The sequence below is a fragment of the Pogona vitticeps genome, chromosome 5 (assembly GCF_051106095.1).
Source record: "Pogona vitticeps strain Pit_001003342236 chromosome 5, PviZW2.1, whole genome shotgun sequence".
NCBI lineage: Eukaryota > Metazoa > Chordata > Lepidosauria > Squamata > Agamidae > Pogona > Pogona vitticeps.
In genome coordinates, this window is record NC_135787.1 from 98,845,475 (window position 1) to 98,852,352 (window position 6,878).

The 6,878-nt window shown below is 43.0% G+C and overlaps 1 long non-coding RNA gene across 1 annotated transcript; it reads right to left on the bottom strand.

Annotated features, from left to right (window-relative positions):
* Positions 1 to 523: 523 nt before the first annotated feature.
* Positions 524 to 6,773, bottom strand: LOC140707453 (uncharacterized). Its single transcript, XR_012087538.2, has 2 exons — positions 5,919 to 6,773; positions 524 to 3,401 (listed from the first exon to the last, which is right to left on the bottom strand). It is a non-coding gene; the product is annotated as an uncharacterized LOC140707453 (long non-coding RNA).
* Between the last annotated feature and the right edge of the window lie 105 nt (positions 6,774 to 6,878).

The window sequence follows — 6,878 nt, forward strand, 5'->3', positions numbered from 1 at the left end:
TGTGGCCTGTCGGCCATACTTTGGAGACCCCTGGTTGAGAGAGATAATATTCCAACTTAGTTCAATAAGACTCAGGACACATCTATACTAGAATAGCTCACAATGTGGATAACCTTTAGTGCTATTTGGTTTGCAGTGTCCATATGTATTTTGACTTAAGAGTGACCCCTTTTTTAGAGCTGTCCTGCTCCTTTTGGGCACAATGATAGGGCTACAGGTTTTTTGGGGCACAATTCAGAACACTCCGAATTAACCCATTCTGTAACCTGTGCAGATAGTCTGCACAAAAACACAGCTGTGAGTAGAGTTTTGTTTGGTGATAATTCTGTGATGTATTTGGTGGGTTGTGACACTGAAAAAGATGACAGAAAACCCCTCCCCCCTATTTTGACCTACTCTATCATTTTAATTTTTAAAATATCTTTTCCTATTGATTCAGTGCTATTCCAGTTAAATGTGACAAGCTCTTGTGCTCATACATGGATGCTGAAGATCTTCTGTTCTAGTTCCACTTTCATCTCCACCATTTCCTTCATGTTGTTATTTAGTCGTTTACTCACTATATATCACTTTTACTGTTCACTTCATACATTTGAGGGACCTATACATATACTGTAAATATTTCCTACATAAGTACCATTTCAGAGTTATAAAAATTAATGCAGCAGTAAACATGATTAACTTTTAAGAGGAGTCATACGGTTCTGTCATTTTTAAAACGCATGTGTGCATCCTGGTTATATCACTCCTAGGGAAGGGTGAAAAACACCTGGATGTAGAGGAAATGTTAATACTGTTGGAGTGAGCAATTCCTCACATGTACCAGTTCTATAAATACACACTACCTGTCCCCTGCCATTATCCAAAGTAAGGGAGATGAAATGACCTCACACTCTTTCATGGTTATAGCCTTAAGAAGCAAGTTTCTCTGATACAGGCTTTGCAGAAATACAACTAGGGGGCAGTTAGCGATGCCACTCCCCACTCCTCTGCCATTCATACATTTTAGAAAACCGTGGGGCTGGATGGAATCGGGTGTTTTTCCAGCCCAAGATAGGCAGAAGACAGATAGGGATCTACTAGCAGTTCTCTAGCAGACTGGATAACGCTATGAGGAGTACCTGCTTATGGAGTTAGGGGTCAGGAGGGTGATTCTCCACCATGCCCCCCCCAGAAGAAAAGCCAGCCTGTGTGACCTATGGCAGTCTACACTAGCATAGAACACCCCCAGAAAAATGCAGTGATACACCACCTCTGAATAATCTATACTGAGGAGACCCTGCAAAAAGGGTGAGCGTAAGTCAGAATCAACTTGACAGCACATAATTATTATTAACCATTCTTTACACCTGTGGTTCCCAACCTTGGGTCCTCAAATGTTCTTGGACTACAACTCCCAGCAATTCTGGCCAGCACAGCTTGTGGTGAAGGCTTCTGGAAGTTTTAGTCCAAGAACATCTGGGGACCCAAGGTTGGAAACTACCGTTGTATTCTGGTTGGTAGATTCTTGAAATCTAGTAAGGAAAGCTGGCATAGATCTTACAAGCTTGATGTTTGCCCATCCTGACCTCAGCTCATGGCAGCCAAATTCTGCAGAAGAGCATATTCATGGGCAAGGTCAAGCACACATACCTTTCAAACACATTCTCACACATCACTTCTCTACAAACAGAGCCCAGCCCTCACAGCTCAGCTGGGGGCGGGAGAATGTGGGGCAGGAAGGAGACACAGGTCAGAATCACTCAACAAAAGGGCTGAATAAGCCCCTCAATGCCATTGTTGATTCTCCCTGGAAGTCTACCTTGCCTTAAAGCTATTCAGCAAATGTGTGTTCAGCAGGTCCATGTTTATCCCCCATGCCCCTAAATAATTCTAACCTTACATGAACCTCTGGACAACAGTCCAGTCCTTTCATTTCTACTAAGTAACTCATTCCAGTCATTTATTGCTGGGAAAAAAACAATTTGAACATGTTGCTGAAATGGAACAATGACTTATCTCAAAATTGTTCATGCCTGTCTTTTTTTGAAATCTAGTTTAAAAACCTCCCTCTGTAAAAGCCTTTCCAATCACAAAGATCTGCTGAGGAGGCCCTCTTCTGTGTCCCACCACTGAGAACAATTCATTATGTGAAGACACAAGGAAGTCTTTTTCTGCCACAGCATGCCAACTGCGGAATGACTTCCCTTTGGAGGCTTCCTTGGCACCAACAATGACATCATATAGGTGCCTCAGCAAGGCGTACTTATTTATTAGCACCTTGGGGATTAAGGATTGCAACCCACACACATTTTAGTGCTATGTTTTTAATGTTTGAATGCTTTAATTTGGTTTTGAATTGTTTGATTTTAAATTGTTCAAAATATCTTGTTTCAAAATTGTTTTATACAAGAAGGTTGTAACCGCCCTGAGATCCTATGATACAAGGCAGACTAGAAATATTTTAAGTAAATAAATAGAACTACCGATTAGGTTATGGTCTTCCGCTTGTCTGTGAGAAGACAGTGACTGTTACTGTGATGGACATGATTCATTTGTGCTACTTTGCACCTTCTCAGCTACAGATGCATATACACCATCTTTTGCCTCCTCAAGCGGCCTGGCCCCCATTGTTCATCATCTAATCTATATCTGCACACCAGTAAGCCAAGGCCTGGATATACCTCCTATATATGTGTATCATCAGCCTTTCCTAATCAGATCCCCATCCCTGAGGTGATGGTGTAGTCACATGCCTGTATGGGAAGCATGCATGGAATTCTTATAGCAAATAAAGGTCAAGATCCAGAAGGGAAGCTCCCTTGACTTCTATCCCAATCCCCTCCCATAAAGGTAGCTGCACAAGTTACACTGAGTTTAGTGCATGCCCATTTTTTAACACTCTAGCTGACATTATGAATAGGTTGAAACTAATTACTAATATATATAACTCCTATAAGAAAACACTAAATTGAATTCCTGAGTAGAGATGGGGGTATTTGTATACGAAGATCTCTGCATAGGTGGAAATAATGAGGGTCCAGCCCCATGGGGGGCCGGACTGTCCACTCATGATTTTGCCACTGCTGCCGACTCCATAAAGGCTTCCTATCGTGCTGTTCTCCACAATGGATTAGCCATTCTCAGACCTAGCAGAGAGGCTTGTCATCCCGCCTCCTGCCAGGACTAGGTAATCAATTGCGGACAACGGTGTGATAGGAAGGTCCAACAAGCTTGCATCAGTGACTATTCCACCTGTGTGGGGATATTCATATACAAATACCCCCATCTCTATTCTTGAGTTTAGCCACATCTGCAGCAATGCTGGGTCCATTTCCAAAATTTTCACACCATAATCCATGGAAAAAATATCTTTTTTTCTTCTCCCCTTTCTCTGTTGGTCAGCTTTCAATTTTTTTGTCCTGGAAATTTAAAAAACAAAACAATAGCATTAAAAAGTTTTACTCCACAGACAATTCATTATTGGTGATAAACATTTAATAACTTGGAATATTAACAACATAATTATTTCACAACATAATTGTTTCACATCCTCTCATTAAAAGTGTGGGCCTTCTGCACAGTGAGACCATAGCACACAATCCATGGTGGTGGTGGTGGGGAAGTTATGGGAGGATAAAGGAGAAAAACATACTCAGCAAGATGAGCGAAGGAAAGAAGCAGCAACTTGGGTATGAAGGGGCAAGTGGTTTTGTCTTTCCAGGAGCTGACCCAAGAGGAAAAAAGCACAGAAGTATGTGGCTTTGAGGCCTACATTGAAGAACCGTTAGAGTGCTGATTTGTGAAGAAAGGCCTGCTCACAAAAGAGGTGGACACATGCAGCAAGAAATGTTTGTAGCTTGAACAAATGTCAATAACAGAAGAGAGGTGGAAAAAGATGGCAGATTTGGAGACAAAGAAAAGGGGTGCAAATGCTTGCCATCTGAAGCCAATGGCAGAAGGTGGGCCAGAGGGAAGTCATCCAGTATATGCATGATCACTGTCTTCCAAACTCACACAGACTTCAAGTACTGGACATGAATATGTACACCTGTCTGTGAAAAATTCACCAAGTTAAACTGAGTAGATAATAAACAGACATCTTAAGTTGTGATAAACTGACAGAATCCAAATTTACACCAAAGGAGAAATATCTTGGCCTGGACTTGGGGAAGCACAGTCAGGGCATTGAATCCAAGCTTTCCCTCCATATTTTCCTTTAGTACAGCAGAGAAGCAAAGCAGCATTTCATTGAGGGAAATTCTAAAGCTATACACCTCCATTTCACATCTCAGACTGTCAGTTGCTTGAAGAGGCGTTGCAGAATATTTCTTTTCTCTCTCTCTCTCTCTCTCTTAAATGTTGTTTAGTAAAGACAGACCTTTTATTCCCAGAACTAATGTTTACATATTTTGACATTTTAAAAAGCAGGAAAATTCCAAAAGAGGGAAAAATGGTTTAAAACAAAAAGTTACAGTTGAAGCCCTGTCCCTAAAGGGAAGAAACCTTAGGTCACACAGATCGACCCTTGTCACCCAAATATGGGCACACAAATCCATTCTCTTTGAACCTCAGCTCTTGTATGCCCCAAATACATACAAGGTAAAGGTTCCCCTTGACATTTAGTCCAGTTGTGTCCGACTCTAGGGCGCAGTGTTCATTCCCTTTTCCAAGCCGCAGAGCCAGCGTTTGTCTGAAGACAGTTTCTGTAGTCACGTGGCCAGCGCGGCTAGACACGGAACGCTGTTACCTTCCCACTGAGGTGGTACCTATTTATCTACTTGCATTTACATGCTTTCGTACTGCTAGGTTGGCAGGTGTGGTGAGCTCAAGTCTGATTCCATGAAAAAAGAAACCTGCTTATTTTGGATTAAGCCCTCTCCCATCAGCTGGACTGATGTGAATGAGACTCCAGCAGATCTGTTGTTTGTTGGCTACTAACACCTGTGCTTTACCTCACCCAGTCCATATCTCTATACAAGGACTGGGGTGACGTGGCGTAGTGCTATATTGATCACTTAGGGTGGAAGGTAAGCTACAAAAGGGCACATCAAAGTTTTAACCCTAAGTATTCGCGAAGGCTTTCAACCCTAACTTTTGTTTTCAACTGACTTTTCCCCCTCCCTGTGTTCAAAGCATGCCCCTTGTTTTCCGCGTGCAGTCACCTTATGACTACAGCCTCCTAGTCATCTCCCAATTCATCTTTTCTGAAACTGCTGGATGAAAATTATTTTTGTCTTGACAAATAATATAGAATTATGGTTACTTTTCTATAGTGATCTGTATTGCTGAATGTGTTATCTTTCTGGAAATAATGGATTGATGGGGAGTCAAGCAAGCAATATAAACACCTTCAACATTGGTTTACCAACTGCACTTCCAAAATACTGCACTTCCAAAAAGAAAGTACTACTGACTGACACTAGTCAACCAAATTAAAGTATCCATAAATCTGGATCATACCAAGTTAAATCTTTTCAGTACTAAGTCATGATCACACATGGCAAATGAGCCTCACAAAGCTCATACTACTTGATATATGTCATATACAGTAATATGTATCGTATGATGTATCTGTTTGAAAGCACTACCTTTTCACGACACTCTTGTGCCTGCTCTATCAATTCAAACGGATTTCAAGCAGCTTGATCTATAGCAATCCACAGGAAATGACCATTTTTCTCTACACTACAAAAATGCACTGGCTAATGCTAATATCTATACATCAGGCTGTCTTAAAAGCTTAAGTACAGAGGCTATAGAAAATCTGATAATCTGTACAGTACTCTCAGCTTTCACTTGCCTATCTGAATAGTGCAGAGGGCTTCATCTCAGGTCCGGGTCCAATGTGTGTTTTTCTCACACACACACAAAAATCCACTACATAAAGGTACATTACAAGAAGGTTGCTATCTGACTCCAACTGCAATCCCACTTACCGAAATAGGAGACAGAGAGCCTGCCTCTCTCCAGGTTTGCAGTGGCTGGAGCATTAGAAAAGTGAGGAAGGGAAAGCTAACCCATGGGCAAAAATTATATTTATGGATGCACCCTTGAGGGACAAGTAATAGGAAGCAAGAGGATAGGCAGTGAAATCAGACTGTAAGCACTCTTCCATACTAATATAATGAAAGGATCAGCCAGACGAGCATTTAACCAAAACCAGATCTAAGCAGCGCAATGCACTTAACGGAATTCTCTGCAACCTCCGTTCCCCTCTATCCTCGACACCGGCGTCTCCCCGAATCCTGCATCCTACGCCCACTTGATTGCCAGGGATTTCCAAGGGGCCGCCCTTCTACACCCCTTTTAAATCCGATTTCTGCTACTGAGTTCACATGCAGAGAAACAGGCTGCAAGGAACGCTTTGGGACCTTCAGTTGTGCGCTGGGCATCAATATCCCAGATTATTTTTGAATGCCTTCCCGGGTAAAGCTACAGCCGGCAGGCTGGGCGTTCCAGAGGCAGAGCCGCCTTGCACTCTCTGTTGCGTCTCTCTGTTGTTCCCGGTTGTCGCTTCCCGTTTGTCCGAGTTTCCACCCTCGTTGATTCACCTCTCCCGTGGCAGCCCAGGAAGTTGCCTGAAGCGCAGGCGCCAGTTCGTAAAAGTCCAGGGGCGAGGAGGGTGAGATCCACGAGGGATACAAGAGCTTCGGATGCGGACAGAGTGACCTGGGCAGCGAAACCAACGGGAGAAAGCGGGGCTCAAGAAATGAGGACAGGGGATGCTGGATAGAAAGCCAGCCCCCTTCTTCCGGTCCGCCAACCGCTTATCTCTCTCCCACACACACAAAAATGCCTCCGACTCTATGGTTGTAACTCTTTACAGCCCGGCTACCTTTGGGAGGGGTTGGATTCAGGGCGAAGAAAGGAAGACGGACGAGCCAGGATTTTTTTTT